This window comes from Apis mellifera, linkage group LG8, assembly GCF_003254395.2.
Source record: "Apis mellifera strain DH4 linkage group LG8, Amel_HAv3.1, whole genome shotgun sequence".
NCBI lineage: Eukaryota > Metazoa > Arthropoda > Insecta > Hymenoptera > Apidae > Apis > Apis mellifera.
The window spans coordinates 2867190-2885099 of NC_037645.1; positions in this window are offsets into that span (position 1 = coordinate 2867190).

Sequence of the window (17910 nt, forward strand, 5' to 3'; positions counted from 1 at the left end):
AAGCTTAATATTAAACTTAATTTAAACTTATCCTTAACTTAACAGTACATTTATCTTTAATCTTAATAATAAACTTAATCTAGACTTATCCTTAACCTTAATATTAAACTTAGTCTAGATTTATCCTTAATCTTAATATTAAACTTAATTTAGACTTATCCTTAACTTAACAGTACATTTATCTTTAACCTTAATAATAAACTTAATTTAGACTTATCCTTAATCTTAATATTAAACTTAATCTAGACTTATTCTTAACCTTAACATTAAACTTAGTCTAGATTTATCCTTAATCTTAATATTAAACTTAATTTAGACTTATCCTTAACTTAAGGGTATACTTATCTTTAACCTTAATAATAAACTTAATCTAATTTTATTAAAGTTTAATATTAATATTAATATTAAACTTTAATAAAACTTAAACTTAATCTATCCTTAATTTTAATATTAAACTTAATCTTAAAACTTAATCTAGACTTATCCTTAATCTTAATACTAATTTAAAATGTATAATATTTATACAATGTATTTGCAATATCTGTACGAAGAATATTCTCATCTAATTTAAAGCGAAAATAGAAAAATTTTAAATTTGAAATGTTTCATTTAAATAGCATTACAATGCCCACATTTCAAAATACCCACAAAGTGCTCACAAAGCAAAACGTAAGCCAACAAAAAGATAAATATTAAAAAGAAGAAACTAAAACCAAAAAGAAGAAGAAGAACCTCAAAAAACGTCAAATCTCTCTGAATCATTGCCAATCTCACATCACGACTTACATCAATTGACTTACCAGAGTTATCAAACTAAGTGATACTTGCCGGTCGTGGCCAATAAAAGGTTGCGACAGCGATTTAATAATCGAACGCCTTATGTCCCAACGACACTGGAAGGAGCAAAGGATACTAGATCCTCGACCACCGGAGCCGATTTACGAAGACGACGTTCAACCACAAAACCTATCTCTGGCCGAGTACGCGAAGGTACCAATCGACCAGAGCGCGGACCTTTGATTGACCACCGGAAGTAGAGCACCAGCTCGACGACACCTGCAACTATTGCGTAATGCATGATCGACAACAACTCGAGTCAGAATCTAACACCAAAAGACAATGGAATTCGATGAATGAAATTCCAACTAACCTTAAAAATAAGAATTGAAGAAGAAGGAAGGAATTAGAATGAAGACGGAAGACGAAGATAAGAGAGATCGACAAATAAGAAATACATAAAAGTAATGAATTTATTCGCTTTAAATTAGAGAGCATATCTTCGAACAGAATTTGCTTACAATAAATTTACATTATTTATTAATATTAATATTAATTATTAAATAATATCTTTGCAAAGATATTCTCGTTTGAGAGAAGGGAAAGAAAATTTTGTCAAACATTTGTTAAGAAAATAATACTAAATATTATAAAATATTCTCTAATATTATGAATTTAATCTACCAATTTAATTTAGATTCAATTGAAATTACATTATAATTAATAAGATATAACGAAATTAGAAAAACTTGCAACATACAAAAAGAAATTAGTGTAGTTCTCAGCTTGCCATCAGTTTCCAGAAACTAATATTTTTAATACAAAATTTTAAATAGAAAATTTTTAATGTAATAATTATATCATATAATATAATATTTATATTATATTTTTATTAATAATATGGAAACTGATGCCAATTACCAGGTCTCACCGACGAGGAGGTGACTACTTCGAGACCCATCTGTAAAAATATTAATAAAAATAAAATAAAACTAATTAAAATATTAAAGAAATTTAAAAAATTTGAAACACAACAATTGAAAACATATTTAAAGAATCACAAATATAAATGTTGATATAAATTGGAAATGACTATAATATATAAAAGCTAAATAAATTAAAAGAATCTGAAAAATAAAAAGGACAAATATTAAAATATTAAAAGGTGAAATATACAAAAAGAATTTATTACAAACTTATTCTTTATTATTTAAAATAAAATACATAAATTTTACATAAGTGAATTTTTTACAATTTTTCATACAATCATATTTTTACATTCACGCAACATACATAAATCATACAGAAATTTATCCTTAATCTAAACTTAATTAAACTTAATCTAAGGCCTTAATTTAGAACTTAATCTAGACTTATCATTAAACTTAATATTAAACTTAATCTTAAAACTTAATCTAGACTTATCATTAAACTTAATATTAAACTTAATCTTAAAACTTAATCTAGACTTATCATTAAACTTAATATTAAACTTAATCTTAAAACTTAATCTAGACTTATCATTAAACTTAATATTAAACTTAATCTTAAAACTTAATCTAGACTTATCATTAAACTTAATATTAAACTTAATCTTAAAACTTAATCTAGACTTATCATTAAACTTAATATTAAACTTAATCTTAAAACTTAATTTAAACTTATCATTAAACTTAATATTAAACTTAATCTAGACTTATCATTAAACTTAATATTAAACTTAATCTTAAAACTTAATCTAGACTTATCATTAAACTTAATATTAAACTTAATCTTAAAACTTAATCTAGACTTATCATTAATCTTAATACTAGACTTAAAATTTATAATATCTATTTGCAACATCTGTACGAAGAATAGTCTCATCTAACTTAAAGCGAAGAAAGAAAAATTTTCAATTTAAAATGTTTCATTTAAATAGCATTACAATGCTCAAAATGCCCACAAAGTGCTCACAAAGAAAATAGCAAAACGCAAGCCAACAAAAAGATAGATGTTAAAAAGAAGAAACCAAAATATACCGTTCGAAAAAGAACCTTAAAAAATCTCAAATCTCTCTGAATCATTGCCAATCTCACATCACGACTTACGTTAGTTGACTTACTAGAGTTATCGAACTAAGTGATACTTGCCAGTCGTGGCCAATGAAAGGTTACGACAGCGATTTAATAATCGAACGCCTTATGTCCCAACGACACAGGAAGGAGCAAAGGATACTAGATCCTCGACCACCGGAGCCGATTTACAAAGACGACGTTCAACCACAAAACCTATCTCTGGCCGAGTACGCGAAGGTACCAATCGGCCAGAGCGCGGACCTTTGATTGACCACCGGAAGTAGAGCACTAGTTCGACAACACCTGCAACTGTCGCGTAATGCATGATTGACAATAATTCGAGTCAGAATCTAACACCAAAAGAGAATAGAATTCGATAAAATTCCAACTATCCTTAAAAATAAGAATTGAAGAAGAAGAAAGGAAGAAAGAATCGATTGGAACGAAGACAAGAGAGAGATCGACGAATAAAAAATAGATAAAAGAAAAGAATTTTTTCGCTTTAAATTAGAGAGACTATCTTCGAACAGAATTTGCTTACAATAAATTTACATTATTAATTAATATTAATATTAATTATTAACTAATATTTGTGCCAAGGATATTCTCGTTTGAAAAAAGGAAAAGAAAATTTTGTTAAAAAAAATTAATTTTATGTTATTACAATCAAAGAAATTTTCGAATATTATTTTCTACTTGGAAAAAGTAAAAGAAAAAAGAAAAATGAAATAAAAAGAGAGAAAAAGTTAAAGAGAATATCCTTGTACAAATATGTTATATTATAATTATATATTATATATAAAATATAATATTACCATAAAAACATACCATAAATATTATGTTATAATTATATATTATATTATAATATATAAATTAATATATATTATAATTATTCTGTAGTCCAATCTGTAATTGATTAAAATAATTAAAAAGAATTGTGCAATGTATAAACTGGATTGTAGTACATAATTCTTGGCTTACTATGGCTTTCTGGAAAAAAAAACTATTTTTAATGAAATATATTATGTATTTATATATTTTAGTAAAAAAAAAAAGTGAAGTAAAAAGAGAAAAAGTTAAGGAGAATATCCTTGTAATATTTTATATTGTAATTATATATTATATTATACTCAATATATATTATAATTATTCTGCAGTCCCACTTTTAATTGATTAAAATAATCAAAAGAAATCGTGCAATCTGTATATAGATCTGTATATAAATTTGATTGCAGTATATAATTCTTCACTTACTATTACTTTCTAAAAAAAAACTAATTTTAATGAAATATATTATAATGTATTTATACATTTTTTTGAATATATATATATATATAAAGTAATATATATTATAATATATATATTATATATTATAATATATATTAATATATATATATATAAATAAAAAAATATAAAATAAATGAATGTAATTTAATTTATTTTACATAGCAATTTCGAAAATTATAATTTTAAATAATACTATGAGAATCGAAAAATATTCATATAAGTAAATTTTTTAGCAGTATTTTTATTAACAAATGCTTTAACATCGAGGGATGAGTGACCACCGTTTTGCAACTTTTACAGTTGCATTAGGTGATCCAAAAACTGGACCATTTCCACAATATAAGTGGAAGAAACATGGGCATTTTATTTACGCAACACTACTTTTAAAAAACGCGATTATTTTTAACGCAACACTACTTTTAAAAAACGCGATTATCTTTAACGCAACACTACTTTCAAAAAATGAATTTAATAAAAATACAAATGAATCAATGAAATATAATAATATTTAAAAAAACTCAAATCAAAGAAAGCATGCAAAATTTTAATATTACTTTAAAAAATTCTATTCTATATATATAATTAAAATTATTAATTCCAAAAACCGCGACGTCTCGTAAAACGCAACACTAATGCAAACGCGTTCATTATTTTTAACGCAACACTAATGCAAACGCGTTCATTATTTTTAACGCAACACTAATGCAAACGCGTTCATTATTTTTTACGCAACACTAATGCAAACGCGTTCATTATTTTTAACGCAACACTAATGCAAACCGTACTTTATTTATCGCAACACTAATTAAAAAACCGCGATTGCCCATTTGCCCATGATGCTCGTTGGGCCGGAATATCCATCGGCCAAAAAATACAACTACTACTACAACTACTACTACTACACTACATATTAAAAACGAGCACAGTGACAAAGTAGTAACAATGATCTCCCATTCTTTGAATCCAAAAAAAGGATCCAAAAAATGAGAGACCATTCGATGCAGCCCCTCTTCGCGACAGTTTGTCGAGGCCTCTTCGGTCTTCCTCCTTCGGGCGCGATGCCCGCTGAAACTTAAATCTAGGCTCGAGATTTCCTAATCGCAAAAAAAAAAAAATAAAAAAAAAAGACTACATCACGGAAGCTGAGTGCACATGGACGACCAATGATCGCAATGACCATTGTCCGCACATGTGCAGAATCTCGAGCTCAACGTTCGTTTCGAGGGCCTATTTCGCGACCGCGACCGCGAATTCGAAAAATCGACGAGCAAAGCCAGAAACGAGAAGTCGTCGATGACCACTCGTCTCAGCCTCGCTCTCGATTCTTCAAATTTGATTTCCTGAAACAGGTTGTCACGCGAAAACGCGCCTACCCGACCAGAGACTGTGACAACCTGCCCGGCCCTACCTACTTATAATTAACAGGCACACCAGAAAGTATACTACCTATCCTACCTAGCGCTATATTTAAAAAATGGCAAAACAGGCACACCAACACATTCACTCCACGGTTCTCATGCATAACACCCGGGTGCAAAATGCCTACACTAGGGAAAGCGTCCCGGGACGCCTCCGACACCCGAGTTTGTCACTACTTTCACACTCTAACTTTACGTACCTTTCCTGAAATCGACTGACGATGGCTAGTGACCATTGCGTGTATCGCGATAAAAATATATTTCGATTATGTGTTATTATGTATATATATATATATATATATATATATATATATATATATATATATATATCGAAAGGATATATAATTTTTTAAAGAACATTTAAGATTGATAAAAATTATTTATTTGTAATTCGCGATATTCTATTAGAACATTGCAATATTGCAATTATTGCGATTAATAATAATGAGTGTAAGTAATAACGACGCAATTTCACAGCCTAACCACACACACACTGTGAAATTACGTCGTGCACGATACACTAACTCATCGTCAGTCGCTGAAAAATTATTAACTTACAAACTATGGTCATCGTACCCATTGCCTTTCTCTCATCCAAGTAACACCTGGGCACGTGAATGAGATCAAGGCAATGGACACGGAAAGGGTTAAATCTGAAAATCCTACGCTAAAAAAATATATTATTAATATTTCTAACGGATTAATATTATTTGATTTATTAACTTTATTTCAAAACTCTAATGACTCTACTTTACTAGTTTATTGAAATTTTAATATTTATTAAAAAAAGTTAAAAGAAAAAAAGAAATTTATTTATTGCAAAAAAAAATTGAATTTAAAGTAAAACACAAATTGACTCTAATTAATAAAAATAATCTCAGGCGATTCCTTTATCAAAGCATATCTTCGAAAACAATATTTCAAAAGTTTGTTTGCTTTGATTCCGAAATCTACCTGTCGCGAATTGTCTTCTTGCGCATATAATTTTTACATATTTATATTCGGAGTGAACAAATTCTAAAAATTTTATATATTTCATATCAAAATTGAAATTTATTGAAAATAATTTATTGAAAATTCACTAAAGAATTTTGATATTAATAATTAAATACGCGATGCGCAAGAAGACCTAGCCTGAATTAAAAATAAATCACAAAAATGTTACTACTCACGGGTATAATGAAATACCCGTGGTCACTGTGCTCGTGCAAAAATCTACGTATACAACCAGTCACCCGTGTCGATTCGGACCTTTCGTCCTACGACATGATTGAGTGACCGGAGGAATCAAAAAGCATGCGACTCACCATTGATGCGAAGAATTGGGAAGTCATTGGGAAGTCATCGTTGAGGCCAGCATCGTGTGGGGCATCTGTAACAAAAAAATGGAACAGCATAATTTAAAACACAGTCAACTTTGTTTCAAAAAAATAATGAAATAAAAAGAAATAAAACTCTATTAGACTATAATATAGTAACAAAAATTGAAATTCTAATAAAAAATTAAAATGCAAAGATTCTACATCGTGATAGAAAAACTTAAACTAGAGGAATTTAAATAAAATGAAAGATAGTTACCTCTTCGCGTGATGGATGATCGCCTTATGCTCTTGAAACACTATCTTCTGACTCTAATTTCGCGTTATCCATAAAAGGATTTAAGAAAACTATTACGAAGCAAACACTGACTCTAATTTCGCGTTATCCATTGTAGGATTTAAGAAAAATTTTTACGAAGCAAACACTGACTCTAATTTCGCGTTATCCATTGTAGGATTTAAGAAAAACTTTTACGAAGCAAACACTGACTCTATTGATCGCATTGCGCGCGATCACAAAAATTTGAAATAGGGAGGGATGAAAAAAGAAGTAAAATATTCTTTGAATATTTTTCCTTCTTTTTTCTTTTTTGTCAAGCATTTGTTTAAGAAAATACTGCTAAATATTATAAAATATTCTCTAATATTTTGAATTTAACTTAACAATTTAATTTAGATTTAATTGAAATTACATTTTAATTAATAATATATATCGCGAATTATAAATATTCGAAATTACTTGTAAAATAATAAACATATAAATAATGTGAAAAAATATAAAGAAATTTGAAAAACTTAAAATCTGAAACAGACAAAAAAAAATTAGTGTAGTTCTTAGCTTGCCATCAGTTTCCAGAAACTAATATTTTTAATACAAAACTTTAATTACTAAATACTTTTAATGTAATAATTATATAATATAATATAATATTTATATTATATTTTTATTAATAATATAGAAACTGATGCCAATTACCGGGTCTCACCAACGAGGAGGTGACTACTTCGAGACCCATATTAAATTTTATTATTAAAATATACATACATTATTAAAATTTATTTATTACACTATAAAAAAATAAATATGTAAATCTACAACTAAGAAAGCATATTAAAAAATAAAATATAAATTAATGAAAAAAAAAAAATAATAAATCAAAAAATAAATATAGAAATAACTAAAAGAATAAGTGAAAATAAATAAGTGAAAATAAAAAAATAAATCAAAAAATAAATATAGAAATAAATAAAAGAATAAATGAAAATAAAAAAATAAATTAAAAAATAAATGTAGAAATAACTAAAAGAATAAGTGAAAATAAAAAAATAAATCAAAAAATTAATGTAAAAATAAATTAATAAAAAAATAAAAAAATAAATAAATATGTGAAAATTTAAATTAAAATCGAATAACAAATTAAAAAAAAATTAAAAAAAAAAAAAATTAAAAAAAAATTTATGTAAATGACTAAATAAATGAATCAATAAAAAAAATAATAAAAAAATTTTGAAAAATAATATAAGTTAAAAATTTAGTTAGAATGTTATATATCGATCTACTCGGTACGAAAGTTCGATATGAAATGATCGCTCCGCGCGACCTGCCCCGTATTTATCTATTGTCGAAGTTTCACGGAAATATACGACTTTGGTCGATAGCTCTAAAATCGACTTTTCGAATATAATTATCATTAATTTCTTAATTTTTTTGATTTTTATTGTTAATTTATGCAATTAATAATTTATTACAAAATTAAATATAATAATTAATATATATTTTTATAAATTAAAGTTAAATTTAATGTTTTAGGCTATTATTTTTCCAATTATAACTATATTAAAATATTCTTAATGACATTTTACAAATTATTTTCTTTGATTTTTATTATTAATTTATGTATTTAATAATTTATTACAATATTAAATATAATAATTAATATATATTTTTATAAATTAAAGTTAAATTTATTATTTTATGATATTAATTTTTGATTTATAACTGTATTAAAATATTCTTAATAACATTTTATAAATTATTTTCTTAATTTTTTGATTTTTATTATTAATTTATGCATTTAATAATTTATTGCAATATTAAATATAATAATTAATATATATTTTTATAAATGAAAGTTAAATTTACTCTTTTATGAGATTAATTTTTGATTTATAACTATATTAAAATATTCTTAATGGCATTTTAATTTTTCGATTTTTATTCTTAATTTATATAATATTAATAATTTATTACTTACTAATATTTATATATGATGTATTACTTATTAATATTAAATATAATAATTAATATATATTTTTATAAATTAAAGTTAAATTTATATTAATTTAGTTGCTTTACTTATTTATTTAAATTTACTATTTTATTATATTAATTTTCGATTTATAATTGTATTAAAATATTTTTAATAACATTTTACAAATTATTTTCTTTGATTTTTATTTTTGTTAATATTGATTGTTAATTTATGCATTTAATAATTGTATAGTTTTATTATAATATTAAATATAATAATTAATATATATTTTTTATATATATATTTAAATTAAAATTAAATTTATTATTTTATGATTTATTTATTATTAATTTTCAATTTTTAACTACATTAAAATATTTTTAATCTCATTTTATGTAAAAAATAATGATAATAATAGTCACAAATGAATTTATAATAATCAATAATTTAGAAATTTAATTTAGAAATTTTTCGATTTTCATCGAAAATTTATATATTTAACATTTTTTAATAATAATAAATGCAATAATTGATTCATTTTTATAAATTAAAATTAATTTATAATTTATTATGATATTAATTTTTAATTTATAATTATATCACAATATTTTAAATATTATTTTAAAAATTAAAATGATATACCAATAATAATTATAATAATTAAAACCATAATAATTAATAAAAACTAATGTTGTAATAATTAATATAAAATAAAAGTTTTAATTTATGGTTCATTAAAGAATATTGAAAGAATATATTTTTTAATTTTTATTTAATTTTGTATAGTTTTATTCTTCTTTTATACATTATGTTGTTTTTAATTTTTTTTATATTTTATATTTTTGTAAATCATGTAATTATAATAATATAATAAATTTAATAAATTTTTTTTATTTAGCTTTTATGTAATTTAATTTTTTTATGTAAATTATTAATAATTTACATAAAAAAATATAAATGTTATTATAAAAATATAAATGTAAATTTTTTATTATATAAATGTGGATGATTTTTTGATTTATATATAATATAAAAGCAATAATTCATTCATTAATTCATTATGAATTAATTCATTTATAATTCATCTATAAGATATTTTATATTCTATATAATTTTTAAAACTTATATAAATTCTTTTATTTATTTTTTTTTAAATTTAGTATTTGTGTTGTGTTATATTTTTAGTTTTTGTTTTAATTGAGGCATTTGTGCTGACTTGTTTCTTATATTGTATCCTTTTCATATTTGAATAATTTTTACATTAAATATTTAATCTTACCTTTCAATCTTTCTAATTCAGATAATTTTCATATTAAATTAATTATAATATATTTTTAATCGGTGCATCTTTATAAAATTTCGATGATTTGTATAGAAATCTATTTATATACATAAAAATATATTATATTATTATATTTCATATTTCGCGCCGTTAAAATGAATAAGAAACCGCGCTAAACTCTTCAGCCAATGAGAAAGCTGCTAGAACGCAGCGTCTAGACGAATCATTGCGCATAGCGTTAGTCTACAGTTGAGAATCGCGAAGAGAGCATGTTATTTCGGCACAGATATATAATTTTGAGGAATTTGATATTATAATATAATTTATAGATTATTGTTTTTTTTTAATTAATATATGTATGTTAAATCATTTATCAAGTATTATTACATCGAAATTGAATTGTTTTTTAAATCTTTTTTGTTGTTTTTTAAATCTTTTTTTTTGTCGTTTTCTGTTATTGCGTATATGACGCATTATAGTTATCGATAGTTTATAAATGTCTAAAGTTAGATTTAAATATAAATATAATATTTTAAATATAATTATTGTTTTATTTTAGTATTATTTTAGTTTTATATATTTGTTTTATGATTTGAACTTTTATTTGTGCAGATTTAATTATTGGAATGATTTCAAAGGTGTAATAGGTTATTCATACATCGTGATTTTTATGCAAATGTAGTAAGTTTTAACTTATTTTTAACAAAAGACGTATTATATAATAATTATTAAACGTTTTTAAATCTTTTTATTTATACGGAAACAAAAATATATCAAATTATTTTAATCAATTTTATTTTACGATTTTATTTTTATATTCTCATGTATTTTCGTGAATCTATTCGTATGTGTATTCATACGTATATTCGTACTCGTATTATTTTTGTCTTGATGTTCTGCTTAAGCCTAAGAATGTTTTTCACGATTCATCTTTTCCAAGAAATAGAGAGTGTTTTTATGTTTTGTTTTGATATTACGCCTAAGGCGAGAAACATTTTTAGCAACAAAACTTTTACGAGAAATTGATGGTTCATGTTTGAGTCACGTTCGATGTTTCGATTTGTTGTTAAATTTCGAATATGTTTCGTTCTCTCTTAGATCCAATTCGATCCAAGTTGAAATCGCGAGATACCATTCTTCTAATGAAACTCTTGTCATTTAGACGCCTTGCTTCAGGTACGTAATTAATTTATTGCGTAATATATTTTTCTTTTACTTTTCATATATTATTATTTATTTAAAACATTTATTCGATAATCTATCGAATATTATTCTTATTCTTTGAATAATATTGTTCAAATTATTTGAACATATTATTCCTTGAATAATAATTTATTCAATTTTCTCTATTAATCCATTATACCGTTAAAGTTATTGTTAAAATATATATTATCAGTTTCTAAAATAAACATTGAGCTTCTTTATTGCTTTATTTTAATTATCTTGAAAATTTAGAATGATAAATTTTCTTTTCAATCTAACTTTTCCTAATTCGATTGACAATTAACAATTAATTTATGTTAAATTCCTTTTTGGATCTTTTAAGATTTTTAGAATTAGATTATTTTTTAACTTTGAAATTAAATTCTTTTCTTAAGTTTCAATTCATTTTTATTTTGTAATAAAAGTTAACCTAAAAAGAAAAGTTTAAAATAAAAGTTAACCTTTTTGTTACATTCTTTTCTCATGTTCTTATATTTGTTCATTATTTACATATTGTAACATTTTATTCTTTTTTATATGTTGCAACATATAAATTGCATAATAAATTAATTAAATTTAACAAATGTACAACACATAAAAAAAGGAATTTTCAACATGGTCATACAAAATTATATAATAAAAAATAAAAAGGGAATATACTCATTGCTTAAAAGTGAAATAAAATTAAAAGATAGGAAAAGAATTTAATCTCAAAGTTAAAAAAATCTGAGAGAAATATAACATAAAAAAAGGATTAAACAGAAATATTATATAAATCAAGAAAGACATTTAAATAAAACATCTAAATTTAACAAATTGAGAATGTTAATATTCTTTATGTAAATTTTTTTAAAATTTAACTTACACTTAAAGGTTTCCTTTGTTCATTTAGATTTTTAAGTTGATTCTTTTTTAAGTTTGAGGTTAAATTCTTTTCTTAAGTTTCAATTCATTTTTATTTTGTAATAAAAGTTAACCTTTTTGCTACATTCTCTTCTCATGTTCTTATATTTGTTCATTACTTACATATTGCAACATTTTGTTCTTTTTTATATGTTGCAACATATAAATTGCATAATAAATTAATTGAATCTAACAAATATGCAACATATAAAAACAGGAATTTTCAACATGGTTATATAATACAAAATTAATAAAAAAAAGAAGATATACTATAAGTGAAATTGAAAGATAGGAGAAGAATTTAATCTCAAAGTTAAAAAAATCTGAAGGAAATATAATATAAAAAAGAATTTAACAGAAATAATAAAAATATAAAATCTAACATTAGTAAAACTAAATCATGAAAGATATTTAAACAAAACAACTAAGTTTAGCAAATTTGTGTTATGTTGTTAAATTTCTTGTTATACATATATATATTTCAAATTCAATTGAGTAAAAGTTAAATTGTTTCTTTGTTCTTTTTTAGATTATTAGATTTAGATTGTGTTTTTCAACTTTGAGATTAAATTTTTATCTTATGTTTCAATAGTAATTATTTATAGTCTTTTTTATTTTATATTAGTTAACCTTTAAGTTATTTTCTCTTTTTGTGTTTTTATATTTGTTCATTAGTTATATATATTGCAACATTTTATACTTTTTTATATGTTGCAACATAACTAATATAATTAATTAAATGTAAGAAAGCTGCAACATATGAAAAAAGGAATTTAACATTGTTATATACATAAATAATGAATAAAACACAAAAATTGTATATAATGTAAGAGTTAATTATTTATAAAATAACATTAGTTTGAAGAAAAGAAGAAGTATCTTTAATCTCAAAGTTAAAAAACTCAAAAAGATTTGAAACATAGAAGAAAGATTTTTTTTTATCTTTATCTATCTTTATATTATCCCTCTTTTATATTTGAATTCTGTTGAGATTTTGTTCATCTTAATATAAAATATTTTATTTATTATCTTTCAATCTTTCAAATTGTTACGTTAAATATTCTTTTGTGTTTTTTTTTCTATTTTGTTTGATTTTTATATTTTTATATTTTGCTTTCTTATATTTCCTTAATTTAATTTCTTAAATTTATTCATTTTAAAGTTAAATTCAATTCATGTGTTCAATTTTAATAATATTATATTCAATTATTTTTATTTTCTTTTTTTATTCTGTCATTCTTTTTATAAATTTATTTATTTTTTTATTAAATTTCTCTTTTGTGTTTTATTTTTACTTATTTTAAATTTCATTTAAACGAAATATAATTTTATTTAAATTAATGTTTGTATCAAAATCTTTCTTTATGTTATAATCTGTTTTATTTAATTTAATAATTTATCTTGTTAAATTAATAATTTTCTTGTTATTATGTTTTTAATAAGTTAATATCTTTGCAGGATTCCAAGCAACAATATACATAATATTTCAATTTTTCGCGCGTTTTTGAATGGAAAAATAAGCATTATACGTCAGCCAATCAGAATCGTCGCTTAATTTTTGGCGCGAGACGAACCAGTGCGCATCATACTGCGCATCGTTCTGCGCATTGCGTCAGTCTACAGTTGAAAATTTTGTGGAGTGGACGTGTCGTCGCCGAATTCGGATTATTCGGTAAGTTATTTTACTCTTATTATTACCAAATTTATCAATCATTGCTAATTTAAGTTTCTAAATAATCCATTCAGTGTAGTGAAAACAAAATTAATTGGTTTTTCGTGTTTCTTTGCGTCTTTTCCTTCGATTGTTCATTTCGCGTTTATTGCGTCGTTAACGTCTCGTCGAAATATCGAAATATTTCGAAACAGAATTTGAAATGGTATATTGGTCTTTTTTAAATATAATTTTAATTAATTTCTTGATCTTTATTTCTTATTATTTTAGTCGTATTAAAATAAAATAAATTTTTCACAATTCGTTTCGTATTATTCGAGTATCTTTTCGATTGTACATAACATATATATATTGTGTGTAACGTCTCACGTCTGCGTTTACTGTTTACTTTTTTTGGTCGTTTATAATTTGCTCGAGGCTAGAAACAATCCTTATAACCTTGTGTTTCCAAGAATTTCCAAGAAATTCGCGTCCAAACATGTTTCGGCTTGTCGAATTGTTGTCGAGCGTGTCCCCTCTCCATATTGTTATTCGATGCGCGAAATAGAAGCGCAAAGCGACATTATTCGTTGATTCGTCGTGAGAATTAGACGTTTGATATTTTCTCGAGACGTGTGTTGTTCTATTTAATGCGTAATAATTTAATATTGTTTCTTTTTTTATTTAATTAATACATCTTTGTTCAATATTCTATACAACATTATTAGAATTGATAATTCTTTGACAATTAAATCATTTTGAGTTCATTTCTCATTTCTCTTCGTATAAATGAAGTGTCGAATTTAATAAGATAGCTATCGAGAGTTTTCATTTGATTTGATTGTTGTGATACTTTATTAACGTAATCTAATTTCATACATTTTATTTAATTGATTTATTTAGAAGTTTTGATATTTTTTCTGCGCAGGTTTAATTGGTAGCGTCATGAAGGTAGCTCTCGGGAAGGGGGGAAAAGGCGGGAAAAATTCCAATATGGACGCCTTTCTTGATGTGGTAAAATTTTATATTTCGTATGTATAAATTTTTTTTTGTTTTACAGGATTATTAGTGATTGTTGTTAAGCAATTCATAATAAAATTACATTTTAGTTAAGAGAAAGTGAAAAAATTATGAAACACTTTCATGATTTATACATAATTCGTAATTTAGCAATATTTTCAGGACAAATGTACGATAGAAAGAAGAAGAAAAATATCAAAAAGATATTGTTTCTTCTTTTATCTCTTTCCCACCCCACTAATTTAATATTAATTTCAGAAAATATTTGTGACCGCGCGCAATGCGGTTAATAGAATCAGTGTTTGCTTCGTCATAGTATTTTTAATATTTTTTAGAGCACAATAGCTCTGATTAAATTTAATTAGAATAATCAAACGCGAAAGTAGAATCAGTGTTTGTTCGCCGATTATAATTTATACGGACGCGTTATTAGTTTCTTATTTTTATTTTTTTCTTTTATAAATATTCGTTTTCGGTACAGAGTAGAGTCAGTGCTTCTCTCAAGAGAATACGGCGATCATCCACCACGCGAAGAGGTAAGAGAAATCATTAGATTCTCATTTTTTAAAGATTTTAATCTTTTATATTTTTATTATTATTAAAATTTATTAGAAACTTAATTTTTTATATTAAACTATTTGTTTTATTAAAATTTAAAGTTAAACATAGTTATATTTTTTACTATTCCAAGATTTTAAATAACGAATATTATATTTTTAAGAAAAAAATTACATAGAATATTTTATATTTTATTGCAGATGCTGATGAAAGTTTTTCTTGGACTTAAAAAAATATTTGTGACCACGCGCAATGTGGTTAAGTAGAATCAGTGTTTGCTTCGTCATAGTACTTTTAATATTTTTTAGAGCACAATAGCTCTGATTAAATTTAATTAGAATAATTAAACGCGAAATTAGAATCAGTGTTTGTTCGCCGATTACAGAATATATACCGACGCGTTAATAGTTTCTTATTTTTATTTTTTTTATTTTGAATATTCGTTTTCGGTACAGGGTAGAATCAGTGCTTCTTTGAAGAAAATAAGGCGATCATCCATCACGCGAAGAGGTAATTATGTCTCTTTTTCTATCTAAACTTTTTATTCTTTCAAACAGAAATTAATCAGAATTCAGAATTTCATATCATTATTACATATTGCAAATTTAATAGTTTCATATTTCAATTTGTTTGAATAACGAGAACCGTGTTTTAAATTGATGACGTTTTGTCACAGATTTCTTCCATCCTCCTACCTGATGACAGGCTTCTTCTCGATGACTTCTGGGGCTGCAACACAGTGAAGGCGTTCGTCGCATCGTATGGTGAGTCGCATGCTTTTTGGTTCCTCCGGTCATTCAATCATGTCGTAGGATGAAAGATCCGAATCGACACGGATGACTGGTTGTATACGTAGAATTTTGCACGAGCACAATGACCGCGGATATTTATTTATAATATCCGTGAGTAGTAACAATTATTTCTTTTGTGTTTTATTTATTAGTTCAGGCTAGGATCTTCTTGCATTTCGCGTCTTCTTGCATTTTTGATTAATATAAAATGTTTAGTAATTTTCTAATGTCAAAGCATATAATAATTATTGTATTGATATAATACAATAATTTATTTGAATTTTTATAATTCAAAATTCTTGAGAATAACATTTTAAGTTATTTGATCAAATATATTTTATATTTATATATTTATATATTTTATATATAATTTGATTATTGTGATATAATATAAATTTCATGTAATAATATGACTTACAACATTAGTAGACAGTAAAGTTCAATTTTCTTCGTTTCTTAATTCACAAATATGAATTAAATTTTGTGCAAGAAGATATTTCGCGACAGGTAGATTTTAGAATCAGAGCAATAAGTTTTGAATATTATTTTTATGGCTTTGAAAATATGCTCTGATGAAGGAATCGCCTGAGGATATTTCTATTAATATTTATGTTAAATTACAATGAATAATTCTAATTCTTTTTTAAATTCAATATTAAGAATTTCAAATAAGTTGTTCAATTAATAAAATAAAATATAAAGTAGAGTCACAAATAATTTGAAATATAATAAGAGTATAATGCAAAGTCAAAGAATATATAAGAATTAAAATTTCAATAACTTGTTCAATTAATAAAATAAATATAAAGTAGAGTCACAAATAATTTGAAATATAATAAGAATGTAATGCAAAGTCAAAGAATATTAGCCCGTTAGATACAAAATGGATATACTAATATTTCTTTTTAGCTCAGGATTTTCAGATTTAACCCTTTCCGTGTTCACTGCCAGGAACTCACTCACGTGCCCAGGTGTTACTTGAGTGAGGGAGAGGCAATGGGTATGATGACCTTAGTTCATAAGTTAATACAAATTTTTTAGCGACTGGCGATGCGTTAGTGTATCGTGCACGACGTACTTTCCACATTGTGTGTGTGTGGTTAGGCTGTGGAATTGCGTCGTTTCAATTATTATTTCCTTCACTGTTCAATCCCTTTTTAGAATCACACTCGCAATTATTGAATTAAATATTGCGAATAAATAACAAGATTATTAATCTTTAGTCTCAAATTACAATAATGGTATAATTTTGATTCACAATAATGATACCGTTTAGTCTGATGACTAGTATTTTGGTAGAAAATATTACATATTTATAAATATTCAGAATTAAAATGTAGATATACGCATTTTTGTCGCGTTTCACGCAATGGTCGCTAGCCATCGTCAGTC